Source organism: Adiantum capillus-veneris, chromosome 2 (assembly GCF_014529385.1).
Source record: "Adiantum capillus-veneris isolate H3 chromosome 2, ASM1452938v2, whole genome shotgun sequence".
Taxonomy (NCBI): domain Eukaryota; kingdom Viridiplantae; phylum Streptophyta; class Polypodiopsida; order Polypodiales; family Pteridaceae; genus Adiantum; species Adiantum capillus-veneris.
In genome coordinates this window covers 40,777,504-40,799,491 of record NC_140932.1, presented here as the reverse complement: position 1 = coordinate 40,799,491, position 21,988 = coordinate 40,777,504, and positions in this window count along the sequence as shown.

Here is a 21,988-nt window from a genome sequence, read left to right as displayed (position 1 = left end):
TGTTGCTGTCAAAGTAGCTTCAGCCCAGAAAACACGAGATAAGCCAGAATGAATCAGCATACATCTTACAGCATTGAGAATAGTGCGATTCTTTCGTTCAGCAACACCATTCTGTTGAGGCGAATATGGAATAGTGTGTTCATGATGAATTCCAGTGTCAGCACAGTAACTCACAAACTCTCGAGAAACATATTCGCCTCCCTTGTCACTACGAAGCTTCTTAAGGCGACGACCAGTTTGAAGTTTCGCAGCCTTGTGGAATTGTTTGAAAACAGATAAGGCTTCAGATTTTTGTCTAAGTAGAAATACAGTCGTATACCTTGAGAAATCATCAATGAAAGTAATGAAGTAGCGATATTGTGATCTCGAAGAAGGTAGAGGTTCACATATATCAGTATGAACAAGATCCAAGATGTCATGAGAATGAGTTGTATTTGAAAGAGGAAAGGGTTTACGATTGTGTTTCCCAAGAGCACAAAATTCACAAATTCCCATATGGGGATGGGCTTTAAGATCCATGCCATGAACAAGATCACGACGTTGAAGATCAAGGAGTTTTGAGAAATCAGCATGAACAAAATGGTGATGCCATACTTTGCAATCATGATCACCTGGAGCAGTGACAATATTTGCTACAACATCGTTGAGAGAGAGTTCAAATAAATTACCGTTTCCAGGAGCAGTGGCTATAGTCTGTCCATCTTTCTCAATTCGGCATTTGGTATAATCAAATCCAACAAACAGACCAAGATCAACAAGTCTAGCAACTGAAAGAAGATTACGTTGAAGATCTGGTACATGTAATACTCCTCGCAAAATTCGAGTGGAAGAAGATAAGGTACCAAGATATAAGTCTCCAATACCCTTTACTTGACAAGTAGTATCATCAGCAAGATAAACAACACGTTGAACTGGCAGTGGATGATAGTTATGGAGCCACTTGGACTGATATGTCATATTTCCTGTAGCACCAGAATCGACAATAAAAAGTGATCCATCACGTACATGAAGTATTCTGTCTGGAGCAACTGAACATAGGACGCAGCTTGTTTCTGGTACAATGTTGTTTCAATGTTCAGTAGCATATGCTCTATTCCGATCTGTGTCGAATCGACGCTTATAGCACATATGAGTGGGATGATCAGATCGTCCGCAATATTCACAAGAAGAAGAAGAAGAGTCTCTAGATAAACGTGGTTGTTTTGTGGTAATATTGTGTTCTTCATCATATTGACGTGCCCAACAATCATCTTCAGTATCGCCATTTCTGTTGCAGTAAAAACATTGCTTATTAGGAAATTTGAGACGAGAGAAAATATTACCGCGACGGCCACCTCTACGGTTTCCTCGTTGAAATGGACGCCTTCGAGCATAAAAAGCACGTTCCATCTGTTGTGACTCAGTCTCCTCTTGTGAAATCATAGCTGTATCGTGACCAGCATTTCGACGTTCTTGACGTTGAGAGTATTCAATTAAAGACATGCAAGCTTGGTCGAAATCAAGACCATCTTTATTAGAGAGAATAGTAACAATGTTATCATAAGAAGAGTCCTTCACCGTATCAAGGAGAAGTGTAATCAGTTGCTTTTGTGGAACAGGATCACCGGCAGCAGCAAGTTGATTAATAATAGATTTGAAAGACTCAATATGTCCCGTCATGGCAGTACCAACTTCATATTGTAACTTGTTAAGCAACCCTCTCAAATAAATTATTTCTGTAACAGATTTCTTCTGAAAGTTTGCAATAAGGTACTTCCATACGTCATGGGAAGTAGGCAGTTCATTCATATTAAGCAAAAGGGAATCAGTAAGAGCAGAAAGAATATACCGACGAGCTGCTTTATCACGTCGTTGCGAATCCGTATAGGCAACATTCCAATCTTCAAATATAGGTCCTTCAGTGATAAGCACGTTATCATTATCCGTATCAACAGGCTGAGGCGGACAAACACGATTTCCAAGAACAACATCGGAGAGTTCATCGCCTTCAAGAATTAACAACATCTTTGCTTTCCAGCTTGGAAATCCTTGACCTTGGAAAGGAGGAACAGAACGTTGGCCAGAAGGAAAGCCGTTGACGAGAATATTCATAGCCATATCTTGTTGCGAGAAGACGTATAAGATAAGATCGCAGAATCTGCACACCATATATGGTGAAGGCCGCAATTGAGAATGAGAGAGATATGAGTACTGCGTTCTGTCAACGATAAACGTAAGAAGGATGCTCAAGGAACGTCCAAAGATGTGAGAGACGTCACCCAAAAAAGACAGGGTAAAGGAGACGTTAATAATAAACGAGTCCTCAAAATAGAGTGGCGTGAGACGCAAGATTGACGGCCACAATACGAATAGCAAAAAGCTAAATTTTCTCGAAAAAGTTAACGCCAAAATAAGAAAAACGATCGCGGACGCTTCACGAAGAAGTAGGACGAAGAAAGCTGCGTCAAGCTCTATTGCAGTAAAAACAGCATAACTTTCTGCTGCGAACTCCGATTGACGCAAACCTAGAACTCAAATCGAAGAGCTCGAGGAGACGAACGAGTTTTGGATGAAAAATGCCATTGCGCTTTTCTCGTTTCTCCAAATTTTGAGCAGAACAGCAAGAAAAATTGAGATGAAGTTCAGGGTGTCATTAACAAGAAAACGTAATCAACGATTAGATTGATTATAAATAAACGCCACATAAAACACTAATCATATTCTTCTTAACACAAAACAACCACAGTTAACAAGAATCAACGCTCAAAAATAAAATTTGTAACAATTTTGAATCTTACATGCGAATCGCATACACATACTGTTGTCACCATAAATTGAATCGGCGCGTGATCGTTACCGCTCTGATACCATGTTGAGATGTAGAGAGAAAGAGAGAGAGACGAGACAAGAGACACACCATATACGCTCCCAAAGACTGATTCATATTGAGGACAAGATACAAATATATAGGTGAGACCAAGTTCAGTAGAGTAAGCCATATATAGCTCCAACAGGCGGCACCATCATTGCCCAACCCGTTGTTGAACATTTATATTCAACCAAAAGAAGTCTTTATTCATCTACAAATTGTAAACACTCGAAAACACTGTGAGAACACACCAAAAACCATATATATATAGTCTTATTCTTGCTTATTGTCGTCAACCCTCAAGTGGGTTGCCCAACCCCCTGCATCACAGCAAAGCCTCCGCCTGGATGAAAGACATAACCCTGAGTGCAACCATTCATTTGGAGTAGCCTCCTGTAAAACTGCGCCCATGCACATAACCAATGGTGCATATAGAATGCACACATCACTCCTTCACCGCTTTATGCATCCACAAGCATCCATCCCTCTTCAAATTGAGCACGATCATGCTCATCATCTTGTTTAATAGATGAATCATCCATATCGTCACCCGCCTCGAACCTATCTAGCATACCTTCCCAACCATAGAATATGGAAATCTCCTCCAAGAACTCCTGTACATGTTGAATAGCCCACTGCATAGCTGTATCCATAAGCATACTCATCACCTGTGAAGCACATATCACTTTTATAAGCTTGTCCATAGCCATAGCATGTCGCTCTTCACTTGGCACAATCGACAACACTTGCTCTTCCATCAAAGGCTTCTCTACCTGCATCAGCTTCATCTTCTCTTCCATACCTGTAGCAACCTTAAGCACCTCCTCTTCAGGGCCATCCAAGAAAGTAGAGACATACGGTTCCACTAACTCCTCTCGTATGTCATCTGCATGAACGAATTCTTCTAATACAGTCTCTAGTGCCATAATTTTAGACAAAAAAGAAGGAAACTCACCCCACACCATTTCATCCTGGAGCATAGCATCAACAGACTCCTCCTCCTTGTAGGAGTGGACATACCCACTTTGTTCAGCTTCATCACCATTTGTCTCTGGCAAGGTCGAATATGGATTCACTTCATCTTCATCACAGGGTAGACTGGTCACCTCAGCAACACTCTTCTTGAAAAATCCTCGTACTTGTTGTACCACTATAGCATACTCGATGGCAACATTTAGGAACATAGATACCAATAGGGTACCGCACACCAGGTTTACTTGCATATCCTCTTTTGCAGACTTCGGCTCTTCAATTTTCTCTTCATTTACATTTCCAATCGACATGTCTTCATACACATAGTCAGGAATCTTTACTCTTACCTGCTTGACCTCATAAGAATCAGTTTGCTCGCCATAGGATGTGAAGTCTTCATACAGGCTTTCCTCTTTGCTAGTCTTCCAAAAATCGGAGCTTGTATTATCATCATCCTCGCCATAGGTGGACTCCGTGTCTACATCTTCATCCTCTTTCTGCTCCATGAAAAGTTGGCCACCGCCTTGGCTTTGCACACACTCTTTGTCCACTTCTGAGATTTTGGTATCGACAACCTGACTACAATCTACTACTTTTTCATGCACAATGTCAGTAAGAACATGCTCCTTTACCTCTTTATGCTGCTCAAGAAACCCGACATCTGCTACCTCTTTAGCACACGAACTCTCTTTGACAAGAAGCTTATCCTCATTGAGAAGTTCGTCCACCACTGGCATAGGCACATCATAAACTGGAAACCTCCAAGGAACATAACCAACCATAGGCCTTACCTCAACAGGCTCAGCACTTTGAACAATTGGCACCTCCATCGGTTGAACCATAGGACACTCTGCAATCGTCGCAATAGGCACATAATCAATAGGCTTCAGCAAGCCTAGCTCTAGCTTCCGCTTCACTTTTTTGCTCTTCACTTTGGCCAAATAGACCATATCTTCATAGGTATCGGCTCCACACTCCATCTTTTCCTTGACCTTTGGATGCAAGCACTCAAGAAACTTTGACAACTTCAGGTATAGGTTGCCTTTGACCCCAATAGATCTCCAATTCCTTCCAACATACTTCAAATTGCTCGAGAAAAATGGAAAAGTCTTTACTTACATCCTGATGTACCGCCTTCAACCTAGGACCGGCTTCTTCAGGAGAGATCGTTTGCCGAAATTGCTTCAAAAACTGCATTCATAGCTCTCGCCATGAACCTCAATGACCATCACATAAACCATTGAACCATGTCATTGCTTGTCCTCGCAACAATAACGATACCATCTGCAGCTTTTTTGCATCTGTCAATCTACGCATTGACATCATCTACAATTCAAAATTTGTTGCCCAATCCTCTGGATCTTCAATACATGTGAAAATGGGGCCAATGCTTGGCTTTTCCATCTCGATCAATTCGCAACTGCACTCTTTACTTTGAACATTTTTCAATCATTTAGCGGCTTCAAACTTTGCTTTCAACTTCTACCAAGGAGCATCAGCATACTCCTCAGTGGGAGCACCACTGATGGAAAGGGGGAAGAGGGAACACACCCAGCACACACAATGTTTGCCTCTCTATAGCCTAGGGATTAACCCACACCCCTAACCACACAGAATCACACACACAGACATACACTTTTCTCAAACGAACTCGCAAGCACAGCCAAATAAATGCACACACACTCGCGCAGAGTACAATCTACCTCACACCCATAAACACATCAATTTCTTGTTTCCCTTGTACACAATCATCTCTCTCTCTCTCTCTCTCTCTCTTTGCACATCACACCCTCGGGGGGGCACACCTGCCTACACACCCGGAAACACTGTGCAACATAGCAGAAGAGAAGAGAGGGGAGGGGGAACAACACCAAAAGCAACACAACCAGAGCTTGCTTCTTCTTCAATTGATGGGTTATGGTGGATCATACAACCATCAAAGCTCTCTCCTTCTCTGTTCTGTGTGTCGCCCTCCTTAACACAGCAGAGCACAAAAAGTTAAATATCTGCTAATTGGTGCAGAATTTTCCTACGTGCGTGATAAGCAAAAATACTCAAAACCCCCATTTCTTTGTCCCACGCGGCCAGTGTTTACAGAAAGATAGTTTTGCAAAAAATTTACAAAATGAGACTTTTCGGTTTCCCTCATGTGCAGAGGTGTGAAGTCTCTCACACACTTTGCTTTCTTCTTATGACCACAGGTCTTCCTCTACCCAAGTTGCATTGCATTTCCTAAGAGCCTTTTCCCATGTCAAAACCTTCTCTTCAAGCATGAAATCTCTACTCTTAGGTCTTCATAACCACATAAAACATACACTTACTCCATCTCCTTGTTTGTAATGGGCCTTCGTATCTGCTTTATCACCCATGTCTGAACCTCTAAGCATACACATCACTATCTGTGCCCTCTACTAGGGTCGACACAGTTTGGCTGCACCAGCGTGTAGATAACACCGGTTATAGAGCGTTTGATAACTCACATTCCCAAGGTGATAACGGAGACCTAAATTCATTTATCATCAAGTTTCATCAAGATTCTGAATTGGTTAAGTGGGTTTGCCCATCCGGTGAATCTATATAGTGGTTCTCCAAGGAGCCAGCTGTGTTGGAGTCAAAATGTTTGGAGTACAGTGGGCAGCAAGGTGTTTTTTGGCCATATCTCTTAGCTCATGTGTGTTTCTCACATGATACCTAACAGAGAAAATGTTCTAAACGATGTGTTTTATCTCTGGTGTAAAGGGTTCGGGCTGATTCATAGTGGTTTGTGATTTATGACCAAAACAACACTCCTACCGCCACTATGATGTGAAACAAAAAGTTCTTTTTATGCACGCACATGACCATAAACGCATCATGTACATAAACCAAAGTGTTAAAAATGACGAAATAATCATGGGGCAACTTAGTACGTACTCGGTTGATCCATACATGCACTCACATGCGAAAAAAACAATCACCGAAGGTTGACTACTGAGAGAGAGAGATGATGGCTATGGAGTTTAGAGCTTCTCACCGTGCTTTAGAATTGATTAGGGACTTTTGCAAGGCTTCTTGATTTGCCTCAACAGAGCGGTGATGAGAGTTACGTAGAGGTATTCGCCACGAAAGCTTCCGGAGAGCGCGTACACCGTGAAACGAGAGAGGAGATAATAAGCAAATAGAGAGAGAGTGCCCTTCTTCTTCTTCTCAAGAGAGAGAGAAGAGCTTATGGAGATGGTGATGAAGAGCTTGCACCACTCTGTATAATAGATACGTATAGTCTTGCCGTAGTAGAGGCAACAGACGACACTGAAAACTGAGGCTTGCAGGCGAATTTATAGGGTCTGCAGCTGGTTGGAGTGTATCGCAAGAAGAAAACTAGCGCTAGTTTTTAGGCCAAGAATAGCTACAAGCTTTTGGGGACTTTGCTTAACACATGCCTTTCCTTTTGGTGGTCCACTCTGTCATAGGACTAATTTCTGAATTCCTAAAAGTCAAAAAGAATGGAGTAGGGCATATCTTTTGTTTAGCACGATTGTTGAATAGTCTATTAAATAGAGCTTATATGAATTAGTTTGAAATATTAAGAGAGAACATATATTCTTTTTTTAAAATAATACACTAGAGACGTATTTGATAAAGATTAATGAATAACAGATAGTCTGTCTATGAACAATAAAATTGAGATTTTTGTTAATATCAATGTTTTATATTTATGTGCTTTAGGTTTAAATACATGGATAGGCTTAAAATAAGTTGTAAAAGTAGTGGAGACCCAAAAATAGAGGTTTTAAGAGTCGCGACCTAAAAGTTGCGTTTTTAGCCAAATAGAGACGTTTTTTGCAATTCTGTCTGCGTTGTCTTGTAGACCAGACTTATTCTCGTCGCTTTGAGTACCTGGATTGCTCAGTTCGGAGCTTGTTTGTAAAAGTTATAATGAAAACAAACAGAAGGCAGCAGGAGTGTAGTATACACAGGGATAGGCAGACATACAACATCATACAGTTCTCCTTGCTATCAACCAAGAAGTGGATTGTTTCTTCATGGTAGAGTATTGCAATTGAGATTATGAAGGTATATAATTATGTTTTTTTACTTTGATTATCATGTTGAATTGGTTGCACGAGTATGTTCTTTTGGCTATTTTGTAGGTGATGCAGAAATCAAGGTGTGAAACAGGATCTGTGCAAAGTGTCATGATAGAAATCTAACCTTTACGGATCGCTTAGCGATCACGTTCTTATATTATTCTCGCAGGTATACTTGGTGCGAAAATCGTGCAGGCTTTTCGAGGAAAAGAAGGATAAAAGCACGACGGGTGGTGCGTTTGGGAATCATTCACAGATCTCCTCTTCTGCGAGTGCGAGTGCGAGTGAGAGTGAGAGTGAGAGTGCGAGTGCGAGTGAGACGCTGCATGCAAGCAGACCGAAGCTCGGGGGTGGTCGGGAGGTTCGAGCTCCGAACAACGGAGTGAGTCCATATATTTTATTGCTCCTCTGTTGTATCAAAACTCTACAAAGATTCATCAATACAAAGATCTCTTTCTCTATCTTTTGTTGTCGATCTCTATTATTCGGTTCCTGTGACACACTCTCTCACTTACCATTCAATTTTTATAGCAAAATTGGCCATTTGAGCAGTATCTGGCCAACTATGCAAATCGTAGCTAGACTATGTCTCCCTATTGTATCCCAACATAATTATGACCTTCCTGTACTGCCCCATCGTATTTATGGTACTGCTAAAATATGCCCCGTAAAAATCCCATTTGTTCCTGTTTTTGCTCCGGGTGATCATTTAAAAATCGACGGAGACAAAAATTAATAATTTTATGTTTAGGTCATCATAAAATGCACATTGCTTTTCAAAAACGTCGGAAAGCACAAAAAGCTAAAAATAGCATTAAAAGAAAAAATCTAAAATTGAACCACGGGTTCCGCTCGTCCACTAGAATAAGAAAGCGGGCTTGCTTTTCACTAAAAAGGAGTAGAAATCATGAAAAGCATACAAAAAGCAGATTTCTACAAAATTGAATCATAGCTTCCGTGGAACACGTAGATTAAGGACCCGATCTTGTTTCTTGCAAAAATTACATAAAAGCATGAAAAACATAAAAATGGCGTTTTTTATAAAACTAAACCAAACGCCCGTCTAACCTATTGGAACATGGAAATGACCTTCCTTTTTCCTTTAGAACCTTTCAATACTGTCAATCAAGCATCTCAAGTCAAAAATTTGGCAAAATAGATATTGAAAGCTATTTTTTTAACTTTTAGAAGAGACCCAAAAATTAGGGATCTTACAGATGTGTTGGCCTTGCGTGAGGGCTAGGAGAAGGCCCTTACAGTCATCAATCATGGGGAAATGTTTTAGTTGACAATGAAAAATGGCAATACACTATAAGATGTCGACCTCATACCAAATGGATTTATACCATCCATAGCTAGGCCGAGGCGCAGATAGCCATGTTTCAAGAGAAGCCATGGACTTGTATTTGAAGAAATGCTTGATGTGAGACAGTAGAGATAAAAGTTGTAGCACCTTTTGTGGCACTTTTTGTCCGTGGAGGTCCGTTCTATATCTATCAAAATCACATTTTGGACACTTCTGAATGTTCACATATTCCCCCTTGAAAAAAATGTAGTCGTTAGGACAAGCATAAATGGAATAGTAATCCATCCGGAGGGTTCGCAAGATCTTTCTTGCATCCTCTCTGGAATCTAGCATCACAATATAAGATGGAAAAATGTGCTCCTTTAGCAATCTACACATGCATATTTTTTTATTGAATTTGACACATTGCAAGAGATTACTTGAAAAGTTTTGCGATGGTAGTGTCACTTCATCCAAACTTTGTCTGCATGTTGAGAAAAACCACGAGCACCTTCAATATAGACACTCATGCTCCATCATACAAGGGCATGTCAGCCTCATGTTTCATGTAATCGTAGACGAGCCTTTCTTAATCCATGATCCTCTTGATCATTTCATTGATCTCAGTCTCAAACACAGCCTTATTGGGGATGTGCTCTGCAGGGTCACCCTTTGAGCTTGAATAAAGTGCATTTTGCAGCCTCACGTATGCTGCTTGAGTAAAGCACCTACGAACACGTCTATTAGGTTGTAGGATTGCTGCTTTTTGGCTATCATCAGAGTTTGATGAGTTGTAATTGGCAACAACTCGATCTATAATAGATGGGTTGAACTCGCCAAACTCACGAACGTGCTACAAAGAAGTTATCCTTTGCTGTAACAAGACTTGATTTCGAGGTGTTTTAGTAATAAATTTTGTTTTCTAGGAAGTTTTTGTCATTTTAAAGTTAGTGCACTGTGTAGAAGGATGTGTGGATTGTTTTCGTCCGATAAAATTTTTTGATCCGGAAGGCACTTTCTGGGGCATTTTTGAAGGCGTTAACGTGGGATTTTGAAAAAGTGATGTATGAAGCGATTGAAGCCTGCGTTATAAGGAACAACTTTGGTTCTTTGAGTCTTTAGAGATTTTGATGTTTTGATGCTCGTTGAAGGCCAAAGATTAAGAAAAAAAGTTGGATTTGCTGTTTTTGCATCGTTTTTGTAGAAAATGCTGTTTTGCAGGTTGATTTTCAGCAAATCGGAGCAGGCTATGGAAATTTTCCATCACATAGCCGTCGAAGAGCGCAGCGAGGGCAACAAGATTGTATGAGACGGACTTGGGCTGTTTTGGCTCCGTTTGGGAGTTATGTTCAGTTGAAGACAGCTGAAAAAGAAAAAAAACTAACCTCTACGGATCGCTTCGCGATCACATTTTTTTTTACCTTGTTCTCGCAGGTATATTGGCGCGCAAGTCGAGTCGACCGAGCGCCAAAAATAGAAAAGCGGCTATTTTAAGAGGTCGCAGGCTTTTGGAGGAGAATAGAAGGACGGGTGGTGCGTTTTTTGGGGGATTTTCACCATTCTCTCTTCTGCGAGTGCGAGTGCGAGTGAGACGCTGCATGCAAGCGAATTAAAGCTCGGGGGTGGTCGGGAGGTTCGAGCTCCGTACAACGGAGTGCGCCCATATATATATTCAATTGCTCCTTTGTTGTATCAAACACTATCAATACAAAGATTTCTTCCTCTGTTTTGCTGTCTATCTCTATTATTCGGTTCCCGTGACATTTGCCGTCGTACTGCATGTTTGCATTGATTACAAGGACATAAGATCCTTGTTGCAAGATAGGCATCTCAATCGGACAAGCCCACATCCTCGTGAGTACTCATAATGATTGTTAATACTTTAACCTTGAATCCTAAATTAAACATAAGTTTACTCTCTTATTAAACCTTGGTATAAGATAGTAGCAAGAGAAAGCTCGTAAGATTGGAAAGATGAACACAAAGAAACAATACCCATAGAAGTATTTGAGTATATAATGAATAATGTCACCAAAGGCAACATGCCACATGTAAATCCATGAGGGACTGCTTGACTGAATCCTCCTCCCTTCCTTCCTATTTATAGGCGCTTGGACTTGTAGGATTCCTTGCCCATGTAGTAGCCGCCCTTGGCCTGGTCCATGACCCCCTAGGGTTTCCCTTGCTATGACAGTACACCCCCTTGGAGAAGTGTCTTCGTCCTCAAAAAAAAAAGTGGGACACTTGAATAAAGCCTATCAATCAGTGCTAGAAATTGCAACCCTTCCTTAGGGTTCTAGCCCTAACACATGCATGGCACTTTTGTGATAGGCCTTCTCGATGAAGAGCATGCTGTTTAGAGGCCCCTTCCCAATAGACGGGTCCTTTGAAAATAAGCCTTCACTATGAAGGGCAAGTTTTGAAAATGCTCTTCAATGATAAATTCTATGGAATAGCCCAAAAAAATTCAAAGTAGAAGATTGCTTAGCTAAAACATGAGCCTAAGTTCTAAGGTGTAGCTCGGATGTGCTGCATTCAGGATTGACTCGTTTTAGTTTGATCTTTGTGGTGGTAGGAAGTTTCTCCGATAGATTATAATTTGTTGTCATGTGTCGTTTTGTCTTCCTATCCATTGGACATGTTGGGGTGGGGTGGCAAGGACCTCGATGTGGTGGCATCCACTGCTCAAGATCTGTGTCTAAATATATTGTTTGTAAGATCCTAGTCTTTATGGTGTTTATGCTCCTTGTGACATGTGATGCACATGGGGTTTTCATGGTCTATAGTGGTGGGTTGCAGGTCCATATAAAAGCCAAGACACTTGTAGTATTTTTCTTCTTTAATATAAATAGCTCCTATTGAGCATTGCTTATATATTAGAAAAAAAATAAATCCTAAGCTCTAAGGTGGTAAAATATAAGTTCAAATTTATTAAGATTTGAATCCCACCACCTAAATCAAAGAAGAGATAACACTTTTAATATGTTATTTTTAATGAAGACCTTCAAAAAATCAAAATGTTACAAAATTTGAGAGTGGCAACTCACTAGTTATGCTTTTTATACGGATGTAGATGCTTTGCAATGCAAAGTCTGATGTAACCGGACTTGTGATTTGTACAACGTGCATGATGATTCTAGAATCTAGCGACCTCTAAGCTCCTCCTCTAATGTCCTAGCCTCTAGTGCATGTGTGACTACGGTTGAGTTTGGGCATGAATCTTTTAAAGGAAATGAGGAGATAGCATTGAAACTCAAGGAAACAAGTCACGACCTCTCTCTCTCTCTCTCTCTCTCTCTCTCTCTCTCTATGCATTTCTGACCTCTTCATGGCTTCACATGAGAGATGAACACTTTCTATGTACAATTCTTTGTCTGTTTGTGCCACGCACTGCCCTCTCTCCTACTTGCAGTTATAGCATGCAAGTAGGAGCATGCCCGTTGAAGGGCCACTATATGCCAAGAGAATCTCGAACCACATCTTAGCCCCTCTACCCTTGCACAAACTCCTGGATCATGTCATCCATGCCTTTGTTGCAATAGGCATTGACCAAGACACATTCCTCTTTCTTCCTCTTAGAGGGCCTTACCTCGTTGAATTGCCTCCCTCCTCTTCCTTTTCTTAGAGGGCCTCACCTCACAAATGTCCCTCAAACTTGCACACTCTTGCATACTCTTCTTGTGGCACATGTTGGCTAAAGTGAGTGCTCTCAAGATGTGTGTGTGTGTGTGTGTGTGTGTGAGAGAGAGAGAGAGAGAGAGAGAAAGAGAGAGAGAGAGAGAGAGGTGAAAACTAATGGTGATGCTTTTGGGGGGAAGAGGAGCAAACAGAGTTAAAGTATAATATACCAATATACTAAAAATTTACTAACCATTGAATTTAATTAAATAATACCTAATGCTAGCTCCTCTTAAGTATGGAACAATAAAAGATACACCAAAAGCAAGTGAATATTTCATAGGAGCAAGAAAATTAAGGGGTATCGAGTGACGGGTTGGTGTATTTTTGCCTTGCATGACGACGGGCAAAGTGTATGATGGCCCTTCCTCTCCGAAGGCCAACTAAGGTAATTCCCCTTCCCTAGGAAGGACAAGGGCACCCTTCAATTTCCAGGCCTGCTATCAATATACATGATGATACATACATTGTTGTGACGCTCCGTGTCCACAAGGTGAAGCTTTCACAGAACACAACATTTTAGGTGTTATTATTTCTCAAAGGGATTATTGATTGCCAGTCCTTGGAGTATATTACATGTGGGGTTGTGCTATGAAAACCATGGTTGATATATATGTCTACTACAATGTAGTTTAGAGAGCACTAAGTGCGGCCAACATAGTGGTGGGAAGGGTACTTCAGTCGATATGTGTTCGAAGATGCTTTGGTTGATATGAAAACCAAAGGAAGTGCTAAGTGATGTTTAAATTCTCAAGTTTTTCAATGTGGTGAACTTTAAAAAAGCTTAAAATGTGTTTGAGGAGCTTGTTGCCCATAGGGATCAGAATGGGGGTATGGCTTAGCAAATCTTGGAGCTATTGGATGCGAAGGAGTTGCAGCCGAGGGCTAACGAGTGGTCAGTAGGATAAGGAAGTGGAAGCCGGTGTTCAGAAGGTACAAGGAGGATTGTTTAAATGTGAAGCTAGCGGTCTTTGTGGAGAGGCACTACACCTATGGTTGTAATTCGAAAGCCATTGATGGACGCCTAAGCAAGTTGCTTCATATGAATGGCTTCTTCAAATATAGAGTGAAAATTAAGGCAGGCTATTTTGAGGGGAAAAAAAAAGCTTATTTAAAAAAATACCGAGTAATACGTAGGAGGGGGGAATTCGGCACAGCTAGGATGGGTTGCTTTTGACGGGGCGACCATGAGGAGACCCTTTTGCAGTTGGCGGCATCTATAGATGACGCCGAGACAAGCAAAGACTAGGCAAAGACCGAGGAGGCTCCATTGAGTGCCGGTAGAGGCCAACAGTGCAGGGCGGTTAGAGAGGTTGGGCAGTGTGCACAATCAAGCTTTTGAGCCTTCCAGCAGGCAGCAGGGTCAAAAAGCAAGCTGGCAACGAGGACGACTTAGTTGGTAGAGCACTATCTTTTGGAGGTTTCTGAGCGAAGCACTATGAGGAGGATGGCAAGGTGACGTTGCAGTGCAAAAGAAGAAGCCAGTAGGGCACTGTAGGGAGGCCGAGAGGAGCGTCGACAACATCGTGGATCAGAGAAGGGCCGAGCCACCGTCGAGAGAAGAAAAGCAGTTTCCTCCAGAGTGGCCTTTCATGGTAATTATTGGGTCTGGCATGGTGATAAGCCTATGATTGTGGTTCACTAGAAGGGCGAAGAAAAGTTGACGAGCAGCTTCAGAGAGGAGACAATCAAGCAACAAGCAGAGACAGAGAAAAGAGCTAACAAGCGGTGTTAAAGGGCAGATGGTAAAAACAGCACTATAATAATGAATTTAAAGAGAACAGTGAAGCAGCACGTAGTGTTTTTTTCTGGCCGAGAGCGGCATCTACAGAGTTGGAGGGCTGCGAGGGTTAAGGGAGAGTGTCGTTGATTGCAACAAGAGGAAGACCAAGTGCAGCATTAAGTAGGCGGGAAAAGAGAAAAGGAAGAGCCCGATGGAGATAAGCTATTGAGCTGTGAAGAGACGCAGTACTTTGAAACTTCTGATGTACTTCGGGATCGGGACTACAAACAAAGGGAACGATTAGTAGATCAGGAGTCAAAAGAAGTAAGAAAATAGGTGCTTTACGAGCAGTTTTCACAAGTTTGTTCGCGTCAAAAGAAGACTGAAGCAAGCGACGGCAAAGCGAGTGCACGTGAAGGTGGCCGGGAAGAGCAAGGGAAGGGCATTGAGGCCATACAGATTTGGCATTTGCACTTTCGCTCATAGTCTTGGTGAGTTCAAGAGCACTTGTTGCCTATTGCGATCAAGTTTATTTTTTTGTATTCAGATTTTAGTTCATTTGAGTAATTCAATTCAAGTTGTACAAGGTGTTCTTTTGGTGCTATATTCTCTTGAGATGTGCATCTTTCTCTTATTGTTTTCCGAGCAGCCCGGTGCTAATCCGGCTGAACTCGCGAACATAAAATCCCTCAACATCTTTGGTTTTTGGTCATGCTGTCGAGCTTTTTCCGCGCGCTCCCGGCCTGCTGCTGCAGTTGACGCTGTCGAGCAGGGAGGATGGTGGAAAGCAGAGATGAGAGGCGTCAACTGCACGTGTGTAGCACTGGCGGGAAAAACGCGAGGAGACCAGGGCCGCTGTCGACTGCAGAGCGCGAGTTGATGGGGCCGTGTGATCATAGAGGAAAAGAGCGTGCTCGGTAGGGATCACAGAGAAGAGGAGACAACCGTTTCACTCATGAGTCATTATGGTAGAAGGCTTGCAGGGCTGAGACGAGCGTGAGCAGGGCTGAGACGAGCAAGTGAAGAAGGCGCTGGCGAGGAAAGGTAGGCTGAGAGCAGCGCATGGTAAGAAAAGTAGGAGAACTATAGTAGGGGAAAGGATAACATTTGCAGGCATGAAGGGAATCCATTTGATGTGCTGAACCCAAAGAAAAAGCAGTTGGAGAAAATCTTTCCGCATCACAAGGCTACCTTCCAATTCAAGTTCCTGGTTGCCCCTATGCAAGGACTGATAGGCAAGAACAGATGTTAGAGAATAAAATTTGATGTTCTGAAGTTTAGCATCTTGTCTCTGTATCGCTACAAGAGGCTCAGCCTATAAAAAAAGGTTCAAGAGGCGGTTCCCACAAGCAATCATAGAAGCAACTAAAGGATTTTTTTGCTTAGATGAGACGATTGGTAGATGAGGAGTTCGAAAGGGATTTTTTTCTTGCAATAAACAGAAAGCTTGATTACAAATTGTACACGTCAAACACATGCGGTGGTTGAAGTAAGGAGTTGAGCCACTAAGTTGCTTCTGGAGAGGACGAGGCGAGCGAATTTGAGGGCTATGTCAAAGGCGAAGTTATGACGTTGGAGACGGAATTTTTTTAGCAATATTTAGAGGTTTGTTTGAGTTTAAAAAAAGACCGAAGCAAGCGACGGCAAAGTGACTACATGTGAAGGTGGTCGAGAAACCAAGGGAAGGGCATTGAGGCCATACTTATTTGGCATTTACACTTTCTCTCTTAGTCTCTGAAAGTTCAAGAGCACTTGTTGCATATTGCAATCAAGTTATTTTTTTTGTATTCAAATTTTAGTTCATTAAGTAATTCAATTCAAGGTGTACAAGGTGTTCTTTTGTGCTATATTCTCTTGAGATGTGCATCTTTCTCTCATCGTTTCCCACAGCGAGCAGCCCGGAACTGACCCGGCTCAACTTATGAACAAAATTCCCCCAACAACGTAAATCATGATAGTATAAGATTCATTGAAGTTCATGCGGTTAGATAGGAGGTTCAACAAAATCAACCATAATCTTCTAGTCAATGACATTGTCGTCCCCTTGCAAACGTTTATGTAAGCAATTTACATGAAATACCGGATGAATACAAGAATGTGCTGGTAATGAGAGTTTGTAAGTTTAATCAACAAGTTTCTTGAGTATCTTGAAAGGCCCACAGTATCTCAAAGATAATTTAGTTGTTGGCTTAGTCTTCAAACTTTCTGAATGCTTTGGCACATGCAAAAATACCGCTTTCCCTTTCGTGAAGGTAACTTGTCGAAGTTTCTCATCCATATACTTCTTATATCGATCCTACGCTTGTCAAACATTTTGGCGAGCCAGTTTCAGCAGATCCATATGCTCCTAGATAAAATCATGGACTTCTTGATGTTTTTTAGTTGCCTACCTCACCGTAACCGTTGACCTAGGTTGAAAACCGTACATTAGCATGAAAGACTAAACCCAATCATTACATGCTTAGCACTATTGTAAACAAACTCAAGAATAGGTAAATACTCTTCCCAGTCTGATTGCGTCTTGCTAACGTATGCTCGTAGCATATCCTCGCACTTGATTTTCTCTTTCACTTTGACCATCCATTTCAGGATGATCTAATGTACCGAGGTTGGGTTGTGTACACAGCCTTCTGAAAATGACTGTTACACTTGGGATCACGATCACTCACAATGTTACTTGGAAGTCCATACAACTTGTACAGTTTGTCCACGGATAACTTAGCTAATTTTGGAGTCTTGATTATTGACTTGGTTGAAATTGACTTGCATAGTTTATTCAACCGGTTTAGAACCACCCATATGGAGTCATGACCTCGTAAAGTGGTTGGTAAACCCACAGTAAAATCCATAGAGATACTTTTCCATTTACAATTACGAATCTCTAATGGATGTAAGAGACCGCCTACCTTCAGGCGTTCTGCTTTGTGAACTTGATATTTTTGGCAATGCAAGAAATAATCTTAAACATAGCCGTATAGAACTGGTCAATAAATATGTCGTCTTACGAGAGCATAAGAATTCGTAATGCATGGGTTCCCTACACTTGGACTATCGAGACATTCATAAATAATTTGACACCGAATGTCCGCGTCCATCGGTACACAAACTCTCCCCTTGTGGACTAGTTACCCATTATCGATTGAAAAATTCTTCCATCTCTCTAGTTTATCACTCGACAGAGGAGAAATTTTTGGGGTAAAGGCGTTGCACGTTTGCTTGGGGCGGACGTACAATGTTCCGCCACCTGCCCAGTGTGTAAATACACTTATTCTTTCTATGTAAAGAATAAGGAGCTCCTCACTAATGCTTCAAGAGGTTTCTCCACCCATACTATCTCGTGCTTCTCCGCTTTCCCACACGCATCGCACCGCGCTATGCACGCATGCATCCGTGTACACGTGCACTCACAAGTGGTATCAGAGGTGCGGCATCACGGCAGCGGTGATCTCTTGGAGTTCCAACGGAGTTCGTCCATTTGCAGAACTGAATCGGAGTGGTTTGAAGCAGATCCGACACTGATCAGGCGAGATCGGACGGATCTCCATTCCTTCGGCGTGCGCAGCCCCTCTTGGCTTCGAGAGGGAAGCTTGGAATCTCAGCAGGAATCAATATTGGAAGCATTTTACAAAGCTTCGAGATATCTATAAGAAATCAGAGACACTGCAAGATTTTGGAGATCTCGAATTGAGCAGGGGAGTTATGTGTGGTGTTCATACACACACACACACACACAAAGATTTCAGCAGGTCGAGCAAAGGGGGAACCAAAGCAGTGCTTGATATCAAGCATTTGATCTCTTGTGTGCAAGAGATCAAAAGCTTGTAGTAAAATCAAGATCAAAGCGTGGTACAAGAAATCTGGAGCAAAATTTGCAGCAAGCGAGGTCAAATAGAGAAGTTCTCGAGCTTGTGATAGAGCAAATTGGGGACCTCTACAACCACTGCCTCCCTCTCTCTGCTCTGTCTTCAACGGACAAACATTAGAATTGTGGAAAGCAAAGCCATATTGACATTGAGTTTCTTTTTGAGGGCTTGCACCAAGGCAATGTGGAGCAGCAAATGTAGTGCAACCAAAGGCTTGAGAAGTGACAAAGAGAAAAGTCAAGCAACGTTGGAAGCGAGCAGTTGAAGGAGCGCATCACATTGGGGCTGAGCTGAATCGAGGTAGCACGTTGGAAATGAGTAGGGCTATGGTCGAATTGAAGCCAATAAACACCGTATCTGCATCACACACACACCTCCCTGCTGCGCTTGTCATCTCATCAAATTTGACAGCTCGTTATAGACGATAGAGCCTGCATTTTTGTAGCTCGGCAATTTTTAACAGCGAAAAGGAATTGATTTTTTCTTCTAATTTCAAGTGAATTACACACTTCATGTGTGCAAGATCGTGACACCCCGACCCTATGGCTCTCACTACTAAACCCTCGACACCCCGAGCCTTCGGTTCTCACAGCCTGACTCACATACATACCCAAAAAACAGTGAGAGTGAGAGATAGCTCTTCTTAGCAAGGGAATGCGCGAGTGCGAGTGAAAGAGAGCAAGCGTGTGAGTTGAGAGAGAGAGAGAGAGAGAGAGAGAGAGAGAGAGAGAGAGAGAGAGAGAGAGAGAGAGAGAGAGAGAGAGAGAGAGAGAGTGAGTGAGAGAGAGAGAGAACAGGATTTTTTGAGATAGGTATCGGAGTGCTCCCATCCAGTGGCAGGAGGAAATTCGACATCGGCGCATCAGTTTTGACACAGATTCGATGACTTTCTTGGCATTTCTCCTCTATGGTTTCGAGCATCGGTGATTAGCATCTCCTCAATGCATCGATTTTGGCACCGATTGCTACGGCTGGACATCTCGACATCGGCCTTGAGCATTGATGGTTTGGCTTTGGCGACACACTTTACGGCATTGACTCTCGGTAATTTTTCTCTACGACTCGACATCGACCGCTCAACATCGACTTTGAGCATTGTCGGCTTGGCACATCGATTTCAACACCAATCAAGCTGCTATTCTGTTAGCGTACTTTCGCCCGACGCCGGGAGACAACATCGACGATGATTTTTTTGAGTTTTTACTTTGACGATACACATACGACACATTCGGCTTTGACTGCCCATTACGGAGCCCTTGGCTCTTGGACGACGTTTCCAGTCGAGGAGTTTACCGACCAATGAGGTAGTGTGTCTCATTTTTGCAACAGTTTTCATTCCAAAGAGTTTTTTGCACGGTTTGGTAAAGTTTCATGCTATGTATGCATTTGGAGACACAGTTTGAGCTAGCTATAGCTCTCATGTAGCACGTTCGTAGGTTTACATGTGTTTTTGGATAGGTATACGTCCATATAGCCACTCGGTCAGGAGTGAGCTTTCGCCAAGGTTTTGATAGTGCTATGTATGCCATTTGTGGATTTTGCTACTAACAGACTGAGTGTCTATTTTCATGGATATTTGGTGAGATTGTTAGAGTTTTTGGTCCTTTTTCAGGGGAAACTCTACCGGATTTTTCTCAGATGCTCGCCATGGTTTATGCGTATTTGCTGTTTTCTCTTTGATGGTATATAGTCAAGTTTACGCCCACTTTGGTAGTTATCTACAGTTTTTGGGCTTGCGGTTTGCGTTGAGTTTTGAATTATTTTGCAAAGGAAACTCTGTTTGTTTTTTCGCGTCTTCTCACCATAAAAGTTTGTATACAATCTCAATCACAATCACACTGTCCATCACAATCACACTCTCAATCACAATCTCAATCTTTGGATATCAATGTCGATGAAAATCTGGAGTCCAACGCAATCACAATCTCAATCTTCGAAAAACCTTGCATATATCCCCTTTTTTACTTTATTGAGTAGATATCATATTGGTTTCTTCAATGTCTACAAAATAGTCAAAACAATATGCTTGTGCAACCAATTCAACATGATAATCAAATTTAAAACATAATTTTGTACCATCATAAAAGAGTATAATCACTTCTCAAACAAAAAAGATATTCCCTGTGTATATCTGTTTGTAAGCTAACCTTTTGCTGCTTGTACGTTGCCCTGCTATTAATGGAGATTTGTTTTTGCCATAGCTTTGATATACAAACTCAGAATATGGACTTCCAAGTATTCAAAACGACCATACTCAAAACGACCGTAACAATCTGTTTTACAAGTGGCATGGACAGAATTAAGAAAAACCTCTCTTTTTTGCTCAAAATAAAACTTTTAGATCACGACTTTTAGGTCTCCATAACTTTCTCAACTTATTTTAAGCTTGTCCATGTATTTTAAGCTAAAATACATGAAAATAAAACATTGATATTGATAACACTACAAGAGGCTATTCATATTAGCGACGCTAAAAAAAATAATTCCCGGCGTCGCTATGAGCGTCGCAAATTTACAAGTAAATTTGCGACGCTCATAGCGACGCCGGCTAGGCTAAAAAAAATAACGAAGAGCACCCAAAAACTCAGATCTCATATTTGAGTTTTTCGGCGCCCTCAAGCAAGGAGCAGGTAACGCTCTCCCTCTCTCTCTCTCTCTCTCTCTCTCTCTCTCTCCACACACACACACACACACGAGGAGAGGAAGGAGAGCCAGGTATGCTCCTTCCCTTTCCTCACTCTCATGTTCCCTTCCCCTCTTTCTCTCTCCCTCTCTCTCTCTCTCTCTCTCTCTCTCTCACACACACACACACACACATAGTGTTTTTGAGAGAGAGAGAGAGAGAGAGAGAGAGAGAGAGAGAGAGAGAGAAAGAGTACAAACATAAACAAAAACGCACACACACATACATAAACAAAGAATTCACACACACATTGAGAGAGGAAAAGAGAGAGAGAGCATGCATAAACAAAAAACGCACACATTGAGAGAGGAAAAGAGAGAGAGAACATGCATAAACAAAAAATTGCACACATTGAGAGAGGAAAAGAGAGAGAAAACATGCATAAACAAAAAAACGCACACACATTGAGAGAGAAAGAGAGAGAGAAACTAATTTAACGTCGTAGGAAACTAATTAAAATTACAAGACCTAAAGATCTAGCCGACGAGGAGTTGAACTCAAGACCTACTATTCAAGAGGGAAATGGCATAACCAATCTATCATACTTGGCATGGGTGATAGAAAGGTTATACCATTTATCTCTTTTTATTGGCACACACATCCACACACGCGCGCACACACACAAGAAGAAGAGAGTTATAACGTCGTAGGAAACTATCCTAAAAGACGTTAAAGATTAGGTTAGATGTAGACTTATGTTAAATTAGATTTAGGTTTATTTAAGTTAAATTAGATTAGATTTAGATTTATTTTTAGTTAGATTTACGTTTATTTACGCTAGATTTAGATTTACGTTATATTAGATTCGATTTAGGTCTCCATATATTGCGATGCCTGCAGGAAGCGGGTGAAGAAAGCCCTCAATGGAA